This window comes from Ceratosolen solmsi, unplaced genomic scaffold, assembly GCF_000503995.2.
Source record: "Ceratosolen solmsi marchali unplaced genomic scaffold, CerSol_1.0 scaffold1, whole genome shotgun sequence".
In the NCBI taxonomy this organism is placed as follows: domain Eukaryota; kingdom Metazoa; phylum Arthropoda; class Insecta; order Hymenoptera; family Agaonidae; genus Ceratosolen; species Ceratosolen solmsi.
In genome coordinates this window covers 1,101,417-1,113,549 of record NW_011948415.1, presented here as the reverse complement: position 1 = coordinate 1,113,549, position 12,133 = coordinate 1,101,417, and positions in this window count along the sequence as shown.

The following is a 12,133-nucleotide window of genomic DNA, read 5'->3' as shown; positions in this document are numbered from 1 at the left end:
TAGAGTTAAGTACTGAAATATAAGAAAGGTACATGTTGTTGACCGGGATTATGTTCAAAAGGTTTTTTAAACTTTTAATGGATGTTCAAAATTTAATACTTTCTTTACTTATGGGACGTTTTAAAAATACTTTTGCATTTGTTCATTTGAATTATTCTTAAATTTATTCGTCTAAAAATTGGTTACAATAAAAAAGTATATAATAAAAACGTATAAACTCTATATCATTAATATGAGAAAAACCATACATATGTATATATATATATATATATCATAAGATCTTTATTTATTATTTTTATTCGAATGTTAATTCATTCATTTAACTATTACTATCTCTCAAATAGTATTGTTCTATAAAATACTATTGATTATTTTTTGTAATGTTTTTGAAGTTCATTTTTGCAATGGAATTTTCGATTAAGTTGTTGAATATTAAGATATTCATTTTCAAATCCAATTTTTTCAAAATAAAACGGCGTTAAAAAGAAAAATTTGAGAATTCTATTTAACGATAACCGTATTTATTAAAGTTGATATTTCAAGTTTAGTTAATAAGACGAAAATAAAATTGTTACGAAATAAGAATTTTGAATCATGTACTTTTAAGAAAGTTTCTTCAATGCGATGTAAATAATGTATGCATTATCCGAGGATCAACATATTGTCATATTCAGTACTTTACATTTCGATAAGAAAATAATATAGAGAGAAAATATTTTCAAGTCATCGTAAATTATTGACAATTTAAAATTAAATTTTACTTTAATTTCACTTTGGTTTGATGAGTTTAATAAAAATAACTCAATGAGAATTACTAGTTCTTAAAATTACAATATAAAAAAAAATTTGACATCAAATGGTGTTAAATTCGATTATAAAATAATTAATTAGAATTATATAATCGTCAGTCATAATAATTTTAAGATGTATATATTGTACGGTAAAAATAATTTATACAAATTTAGATATAATTTATATTAATTGTATTATATCGTGTAACAAGTACTTTAATATACTCTTAATAAATCCTCTATATTTCATAATTCATGGTTTATTTTATTAAATAAAATAATATATTTTAATATTTTCATAGAAGTATTTGAATTGGATTATTCAATTATTCATTATATTATTGATATTATTTTTACTTAGAATTTCACTATTTAATATTATCATAATTCTTTGTATTCCAATATAGAGTTGGTGACTGTAATTAACTCACTTAATTAACAATCAGCTTATAATATTCTGAAAAATATTATTTACGTCCGTTATTTTTTTATTAAAAAATATCATATATATTGAATATAACAATAATAATAATAATAATAATAATAATAATAATAATAATAATAAAGCGTCATAATTTTATGTTTTTCTTCAGAATTCAGAGAACTTTCCTAAAAGTTGTTGATTTCAAATTGCCTTTCCATCTCTTCTATATTCTTGCTACATAATTTAGATTTCAATATCTAGTTATGAATAAAAATGATATCAAACATTTTTGTATTTTACAAGCTAGCGTTATGAAAAAATTCAATTTCAAAACTAAAAATTTTACTTTCACACTTTGAAAATTGAATTAAAAATCTTCGAGAAACTTGTAAAATGAAATTTTGAAGCATTTCCACGATAAGATTAATATAATAAACAAATTAATATTTTAAAATATGGAATAAACAAATCGCTTTTAATTGCCTGTTCAAATATTTATTATTTTTCACATATTAATTGAATAAATTTTTACATTTTTATACTTCATCAAACATAAATATAGATATATATATATATATATATATATATATATATATATATATATATATATATATATATAGAAAAAAAGAATTTTTTTCTGAATTTTTTTGTTAAAATAATTTTTTTGTTAATAATTAGTCAGCATGCGACTATTAGCCGCTCGTATGCAGAAAACGTTAGCCATATTTTCCTCAAAAACTACAAATTAACGGTTAAAGAATTTTCGCATTTGCGACATTGTTTGAGCAGCATTTATAAAATGACTACAAGGTTTTCCAAATATTATCTGTAGAGTGAGCTATTGGAAACGAAATATAAACAGATAAACACTGAATTATAATACTAAAATCTAGAAAATGTATCAAATGTATAAAATTAAATGTATAAAATTGGGCTCTGATCGTCCCTGCGCTTGTATCATCAACAAAGACTACATCTACAGTTTCTGTATAGATTAGGCTAATTGAATGGATATTACTTGAAATAAATAAATAATAATTTCACTATATCTTTATTTATTTATTAATTTCTCGTCATTTCGGGATTTAATGATGTATAATTAAATATAGAAAATGTACATGTAAAATACTTTATCTTAGTATTTTTTAAGTATATATTATGTAATTATTAATTTTCATATTGTTAATTACACTTTTAATCATCTCAAGGTGGCCATTGTTAAAATACTAACTTTAATGTTAAATAAAGTTAAATTAAAGTTAATTATTAATTAAAATTCATATTTATTTGTTTGAAATTCAAATTTCGTTATAAGTTTTCATATTATTATCTCTAATACTTGTGATATAGTCATTTAGAAATTTTTGCCATAAACAATTACTACATTATATTTAAAGCTACTTAAAGTTATTATAAAAAAATTAATAAAATTTCAGAAATATAATTAATAGAAATTATACTATGAAACGATATTAGCTCAATACGGTAATGACAAAAGGACACATTGAAATATTAATATTATACATCTCACTATGACATATTTTAGCATATGGAAATATTATAGAAAAAATTGTAGGAAATTTTTATAGTTATAAAAAAGATCATTTTATTTAATATATTTTGAATGAAATTATTTTAATGCAGACAAACGAGATGGTACTTTTGGAATTCATAATTAAATTCCTGTCACGAGAAAGATTATTTTATTTAGACGGTTGTTGCAACCAACTAGTTTTATATTTCTTTAAAATAGTGATGAAATTTAGCATTTCAAATATTAATTTTAATTAAAAATTAGTTAGAAATATAAAATACTTAAAATAAAGTTATAGTATAAATAATGTTTTTCAATATAACATCTTAAAAATGGAATTTACTGTTTCGAGAGTTAATATTATCTTTATATTCAAAATTAATATATGACAGATTTGTAATTAAGTCGAATTTATAAAATATGTAAATTAATTATACTTTAATTCCAATTTTTATTTGAAATTATTCATATTATCAATAATTTTAATTCTAAATATTCAAAAATTACAAGATTCTATGTCATTCAATCTAGTAAAATTATGTTTAGAAGTAAATGTTTTATAAAGCAATTAAAAGGTAAAAAATTAATACTATGTATTTAAAACAAGAAATTAATCACAGATTTGAAAATATGTATCTTCTATTTGTGTTCTTCTATCTCTGGTAATAATATTTAAAGAAATACTATGTAATGTTCTTACTTAAAAAGTTTCACGTAAAGACTCGAAAAAGGTAAATGAGTGTTTTTTTTTGTTTTGTTTTGTTTTTTACCTAATTACCAATCGAAACCAAGAAATGGTGTTTTCATAATAGATACATTATAAATTAAACTAGTAATACCTATTGAAGTTTCAATTAGAGTAATTATTAGGTCATTATTATGTGAAATAAGATAAATTTTAGATTTAAATGAAATAAGATAGATTTAAAAAAAAATATTTTTGTTCGATATGTACAATATTTTTTAAATAATAATTACATGCAATGACTTTACCAAAGTGTAAAGGAATAATTTAATGATTATTTTTAAAATACATAGGTATTTTGTTTTATTAATTTATACTTTACAGCTTTCTTCTATTTCTACTCACTCATTGGTTTCGTAACATAGACTACAAAAAAATAACAAATATATAATATATAAATTGAATCATAAGAATAATATCAAAAACAATAATAATAACAACATTCCGTAAATAATATAAACCTTATTATGAATTTTCCTTTTCTTTATATCTCAAATTATAAATGTTAATTAATATGATAGTATTGTCGCCGAAAAAATTAAAAAACAATTTATTTTCTTTACTATACAACATATATATATATATATTTTTATACACGAATTTTCTTTATAGAAATTAATAGTTTATTGTAATTTATCTATTGAAAATGTTTTTCAAATACCAATTAAACAATTATTGAAAATATTATGAATCAAATAATATTTTAAATTGTCATACTTTACTGTTCTCGCGTAACTCTAATTCTTAATAATAAAAATAAAATTCAAAGTTTTTCAAACGTTCGTTTCAGATTTCTTTATTTAAAATTAAAATTTCATATTTAACATAAGGCATAAAAACAATAATTTTATGATTATTTATGAATTACAATAAAATGTAATCTAACATGATAAAGGAAAGATATAACTAGATATGCAAACAATATATCTGCACATTTATAAATTTAGACTTCTGATACTTTTCATTGTGTTACTCGAGTTATTCTTTCAAGGATCTCATTTTCGCATAGTCGTTGCCTATAATAAATATCCACATTCTATCTACTATAACTTAAATACTTATACGACTAGGCTAGACGGAAGGGAAGTATTGGTGTATATGAACAAGAAAAAATTTACTCCTAGAAGCTGTAGGTTTATTGTGTACATATAAACCAGAATGAGCTTTCAATATAAGTTCGAACGTTGAGAAGTCAGAGAAATTTATGTACATTCCTTTCGTTTGCTATTGAATGGGATGGAAAATAATTTTATGAATTGTATATAGATTCACGTTATTAATGCCCAATTTATTTCTTATCTCTTGCCAATGTGCGAGACGATAAATGTATTTTAAAATTTAAAAATTTCATACTCTGCCTTCTGGAGATTTCAAATAATTTTTATAATTATATAATTATACGTATATCTTTTACAATAACTTTGAAATTTAGATATAGTTTAACATGTTTTTCATTTTTACGAGCAGAATATGTAAACGTTTTATGTTTACTTAAATTCATTTGGTATTAGTCCTTAAATTGTAAAGGAATTTACAAAATTATATTAGAAAACGTTAGAGAGTACATTGTTTTCAAATCTTTGAGACATAAACATAATTCAAAAGTTTAAGAAGATAAGTTTCTGAATTAGACTAGAAATTTGGCTAGAAGAAAAAACATGTTCTTTACATCTGATGTAAAAGAAGCCAATTGTGCCTATTTAATGTAGTTAAATTTGCAGCTTTTCATAATATAAAAATTATTTTGATTCGATTTTTATACTTTCGATATAATTTTATTACAAAATCAATACTCCCAATCTGTAGTCACAACCAGTTCGTAATACTTTCAATGTATTATGATATATTTTAAGTTATAATCCAGATTCAGTTGATATTAAAGGATTTTCTCTAATTTTATCATAATTGTCTGATGTATAATACGATCATATTAATTTATATGGATTAATTTCTTTTACCTTAGGGAATAATTATTCCAATGTATCAATTGATAATTTTCATAATTTACAATCGTATTAAAAAATTAAAATTTAACTTAACCATCACTTTATCATATTTATAAAGTCAGCATAAATCCTGCAATATTTTATTATCGTAAATACACGAAGATAATGCCCCGTAGTTTAACAAATACTTTTACAATAAAGTTATATGCACTCATTGAAAATAAATAACAATCGTATTATAAAAAATGAATACAATTAATTTTTTATTCTCTAAAGGATTATATATTATTACTATGTTTAAACACTAAAAGTACTTCTCCTATTACGCACGTATGAAATAATTTAATGCTTATGTTAAATTTTTGAAGTAATTGAGTTATTTTAAGACTTACGTAAAAGTCAGCTTAGAAGAAAGACTCAAGACGATGCGTTGGATTATCGTTTTTATTGCGTATTATCGAATCAACATATATATATATATATATATATATATATATATATATATATATATATATATAGAGAGAGAGAGAGAGAGAGAGAGAGAAAGAGGAGAAAGCCAGAGAAAAGGAGTTATGTAGACGTCGATTGGGATGATTCGTAACTGTGCTGATTATCGGCGGTCGGTTTTTCCTCCGTCCTTCTTGGTTATTTAGGTCGACAAGGTTCATATAGGTGAATACGGATTGTCTATGATTGCGAAACTCGAAGACTATTCTCACTAAGTCCTGATTGATGTTTGCGGATTGGTGTCTCGACGATTAAAGAAGATAGACTGCTCTCAGTGGTCCTAACTTTTTCATCGTCCTCCTCCTGAAGATGATATCTAACGGATAAAAAGTCTATACTCCGATTCCTCAAGTTTTCATGGGACTGGCATATCAGTAAGTAATCCTAAGTATCAGCTTTGCTAAAGGTTTACGGTGACCTTAGGTTTCCATAGCCTCTGTCGGTGGCAGTGTTCGTCTATTTTTGTCGATATTTTCCACACAAAACTCAAATTTTTATATGATTTTACATTAAATTTCTTATTATTCTCCCCTATTTATTCCACTATCCCTCCACAAAATTGCATTATATATCCATTGGATTAAAATTAAATCCATATTATTTATTAATTTTTTTTATTTAATATCCATGCTAGAATTATCAGTCAATATATAGTTTCTAATATATTATTTAATTTAATTAATGCGAAATTCCTTGACAACAAGACAGCGCAGTCGAATAAAATATTCTAATTGAACGTTATTTATAAATGATAAACTGGTAATTATTTAATATCAAAGTCGTGTGTTATTTAAAATTGCAATACCTTACTTTTTGTATATAATTAAAAAATAAATCATAATTAATTTTTAGCGCAAATTTCAATTCATATCAGTCAACCAGTAAATTCAAATGTATTCTCGTATTCCTCGTTGGCAATTAATGAAATATAATTATTTAAATAGCCCATTATAATAATAATATTAAAATTAAATTCGTCATTATCGAAAATGATAGTTTCACATCTCCAAATGTCTAAACAGTAATGATCAATAGTAGTAAACATTGTTTATTACGATAAAAATAACAAAATTATATTAAAAGAGCTTTCGAAATTATAAGAATAATTTAAGAATAAATTACGTGCAAAGATTCTTCGATTTATTCATTGGCACACCGCACGACACAATTAAATAAAACTTCTTGCGTCTAAGAAGAAAAAAACGGGCCATGGAAGCATTGATATAAATACTGATACGAGGATGAAAAAGCTACGTTAAGACAAAATAATTAGTGGTTAAAAGTATAATGTAGACTACGCGACTTTTCCATTAAAACGACATTCCTACATTTTCTCGAATCATCGGATACGTAACGAATAAAATGATATCTCACGTAATACTCATTTTATTCATCTCGACTGCACTCATATTGATAGATTTGCCAGTCATCTTGATCGGCATCAATCTATAAGTTTTAGCAGATGCCAACTACCGAAGCAGGAAGATGGCAAATATTTGCTCGACTACTTGAAACGCTATCGCCTCTATTGATAAAGGATAAAGTGTTTGGCGGAAGTGATACATTCATCTGAAAACTGATTTGTCACTTCTCGGTATCTTTACTCTTCCACTGGAATTCTAACCTATATGGGCACATTATTTTTGTTGTCGTTTGAAATATTGAGAGAATTTTCATAGCAGAAATAAAATCTTTCAAATCAAGTGGTCAATCTTTTCAAATCAATCTTTCAATTCAAATTAGGTTTTAATTTATTATTAGGATGCCCTCGAAACTTCGTTTCTTTAATAATGAAAAATTAATTAATCTACTTATTAATGTACAAGCACGAGTTCCTTAAGAAATTAAACAATAATTACAAAATACTTGATAATACATAGACACGTACCAAATAATGCTAAATGATTCTTGACATTTTTTGTTTAAGTATGCAAATATTCTTTTATAGAAAATCGATTTGTTTTATGTTGAAAACCAGTTAGGTGTTAATGAAATATAGTACGTCAAATTTTATGTAAAATACCTTATATAACATTTTCAAATACAAAATATTTACACGTATTGGTCATACTGCAATTCTTTATACTTGAGATGACTACACTTCATAATACTCAAATTCTTAGTTTTAAATGTCATAATAACTAATGTAAATAATACTTTTATTATTTTATTTTTTATATTAAGAAATTAATAGTCATATTATCTTTTATTATCTTCTGATTTCTCTTCTATAATTATAAGTATAAATTAGGTATAAAATTAAGCTATTTAAAGATTAAAATAATTTTAAACATTGCTTACTTAGTAATTGGTACTAAATTAATTTCTTTTATCGTAATAAATTCTTATTCGCAAATTTTATATGCGTGTTTTTTTTTTTTTTTTTTTTAATCGCTTTTTCATTTTATTTCGTGAACTAGGCAAATATTGAATTTTCTAATTACTAATGTTCTATAATTATACTAATTTATAAATTACTACTATACTTCATATTAGATCCCTTAAACAATAGATCTTACAAATTAAGGTTAAGCTATTTTAATAATTCCAATATTAATATCGTGAAAATTTTAATTTTACATAAAAATTTCGTTAATAACATCTTTTTATAAATCATACTTATTTAAAACATTTATCTACTTTCAATTTAATAATTTTTATGTATAATTACTTATATTGATAAAGCAACTGAACTTAAAAATAACTGATAATTATTATCCAATAATATTAAAGTGTTCATCTGTCTTTTATTAACAAGTCGGTATTTTTTTATGTACCTATTATATTTAATAATTACCATTATATATTGATATTATTATGAGTTTTGAATTAAAATTTTTGACAATTCATTCAAAATAACAAATAGTTCTTTATTCGTTGTAAACACTAAAATTCTTACAGTAAAACTTATTTATTTACAATTCTTACTTTATATAACATTAGGAAGTAAATTTTAATAGACATTAACATTTGTGTAGATACAAGTATCAGAATAGAAAGATGTATTTGCGAAAAAATACATACAATAGAATTTAATACATTGTTGTCATAAAAGTAAATAGTATAAGTTGTAAAATTATTAAAACGTTTACAATCTGATAGACCAATAACTATTTATAAGAATCTGAAGGTTCTAAACAAAATGGAGGAATAATTAAAATATATAATTATTTTTTATTACCAAAATGTTTAATGGGCCACTAAAAATTTTGTTTGAAAAAAAAAAAAAATATTAACATTTTATGTATGTAAAGATACGTTTTAAGCGTTTATAATTATTTAATAAGAGAATTGTAAAGAACGTATAAAAATGATAGAAAATGTTCAAGTTCAATTGCATCAGTATAAAGATTTATATAACTAATTACTTGCTTATTAATGTAGTTAATTAATAAAATATATTTAAATTTCTAATATTTGACAACTATCACTTGTATTATATTTAACTTTTCTTGATAAGTTTTACATTCGGTAACACAAATTTTGCAGAAATATAATAATTAAAAATTTTGTGTAACTGATGATTTAATAAAAATAGTGTATTTATATTCGAAATATAAAATTATTATAAGATCATTTTATTATTTTATAAACTAATCGCTAACAAAATTTTAGTCAAATCTTTTAATCACAGCAGATATTTCAGACTCGAATCATTCTGTTAAGTTGAAGCATAAATTCCAGTAATATGTTTGGCACAGACAGTAACGAATTTATTGAACACATTCAGAACATATGTTTTGTTAATAATATTAAGTTTCGATTTAAATTGTATTCTTTATTAAGATTAGTTATAGAAAGAAAAATATTTTATTCCTATATGGAAAACATATATATATATATATATACATAAATAAATAAGTAGGAATGTTAAATATCTTTGAATAATTATCAATTCCTTGTAATGGTGTAAGCAATAAGAAATTCATGTCAATGCAATAGTCTTCATACCAAACGAATATTCAGAAATTTAATAAATACAATATTTAGAAAATAATTTTTCAACATACTTTTTAAACATTACTACATCTCACATAATAAAATAGATATAAATTACTTAATTTAGTGATATTCATTTATCACTATACTATTTGACAAATATAACTTCTGTAGAAATATTCTATTCCTACATCACGTCCGATTGACTCAGCATATCTAATTGCTCCCTTTTCAGACTGTTCATGACGGTTAGAGAGAAGTTACAGCTTGTCATGTATAAGTATTTTCTGTCGAAATATAAGATAAAGATCACATTGTTTTATTAAGGGATCAATTAAATTAAAGTTATTTGATACATATGATTTATGCAGTTCTAATAAAGCCAGGACTATCTTGAACTTTATTTTTGTAGAGGAGAATTATCTTAAGGAGGAGTAAAAGAAATGCGAAAGAAACATCATTTATCAGAATGAATTGATCGTTCAATATCGACAATCTAATAATCCTTTACAAAATAATTTATTGCCTATATACTTATATAAAAGTATAGAAATATATATATATATATATATATATATATATATATATATATATATAAATGAACAAAAATTTATACATCGTTTTGCTCTAAGTATAATTTAAATTTTAGAATAAATGTTATCATCTATGTTTACACAATCTTATGCTTTATCATATTTTTACGGATTATTTCTATTTCTGTCACATTATTATTTCTATTCAATAAAATTGAAGAATGATAAAGAATATGTCTGATCTTAAAATAATATATTCTAATGGAAGAAGAAAAGAATTTCTTTATTTTAAATAATACGTAGAATATGTATAGATTTATCTGTATATTTAATTGAATTCGATATCTTAAAATTCTATGCAAGAGTTTGTGCGAATGATATTTGATAGCGACGAGTGGCGAGAATTTTGTCAAACACGTGAAATTGGCAGGATAGTAAAAAAAAAAAAAAAAAAAAAGGAATTTATAAATGACGCGGTAAATAAGTTAATCGATTTTTTTTCGATTAAACTCAATTCGCGTAATTTAAAAATTTAAAATTATTATTGATATAAATAATTTAATATCGGAAGATTTAAGGCATACATTGTAATAACATTTTAAAAGAGTACAAGTAATTCTAACTAATAATTCCAAATTAATTTATTACCAATAACATATCTTTGCAAAAAATGATTTCCTCTATGTTTCACATATACATAAGTATTTATGTTCCTGATCAATAGGAAATTGTAATGCAGTAATATTATTCTTCGCAGTTTACTTAATATTATATACTTTTATTATTTTGTTTCATAAGTTTATATAATAATATATATTGGATAACGATATGATTGAATATTTTTATTTTAACATTTTCATAATAGTGCAAAAAAAAAAAAAATAAAAAAACTATTCAGATCTGCTTAAATGATTTAACAAAAGTATGATATATCATTGTTTATAAAATATTGTAAAATACGGTGTAGAGTATCAATTAATATTAATATAATATTGTAATTATATAAATAATATTAATAACTATTAATATAAGTTTCGTAAATTTATGTTTCAATGTTTACATGTTTCAATCGAGAAATTATATAATTTATAATAATAAACTTAGTAAATAGCCTTTATGTTATTGAACTACCGCGTGTCCAGATAAATATATTTTCTTTTCTTTAACTTGTATTTACCTATTTAAGAGTAATATAATTATAATATATAATAACGATTTATTTATTTAATGTTTTTTTTTTATTTTTTTTGAAACGTTTCAATTCATAATTCAATTGTCATCTGATTTTTATACAGAATAAACTTTTTTAAATTAACCGAGTATTCATTCGTTTAATCGCGTGTACGAATATGTTTATAAGCAAGTCTGTACACATGAATTTAGAATTTATATATAAATTAGAATTTAAAATAGCAACTAATATTAATAACTATAAGAAAATATAATGCAGAATTATAATTGAAGCGGTTTTCATTTTCGTTATATTACGAAAATAACATCGGCTTTGTTTATCCTAATTAATTATGCACTGTAATTATCAATTACAATTTAACATTATTTAATACGAGTAAAGATTATTCAATTTTATTTCCTAGAAATTTTCAAATAACTTCCTTATTTATTCGTTCTACTTTTTCAAGATAAACATGTACGAAATTGCAATTCAGTCTATACACACACAAACACACACACACACACACACACACACACACAC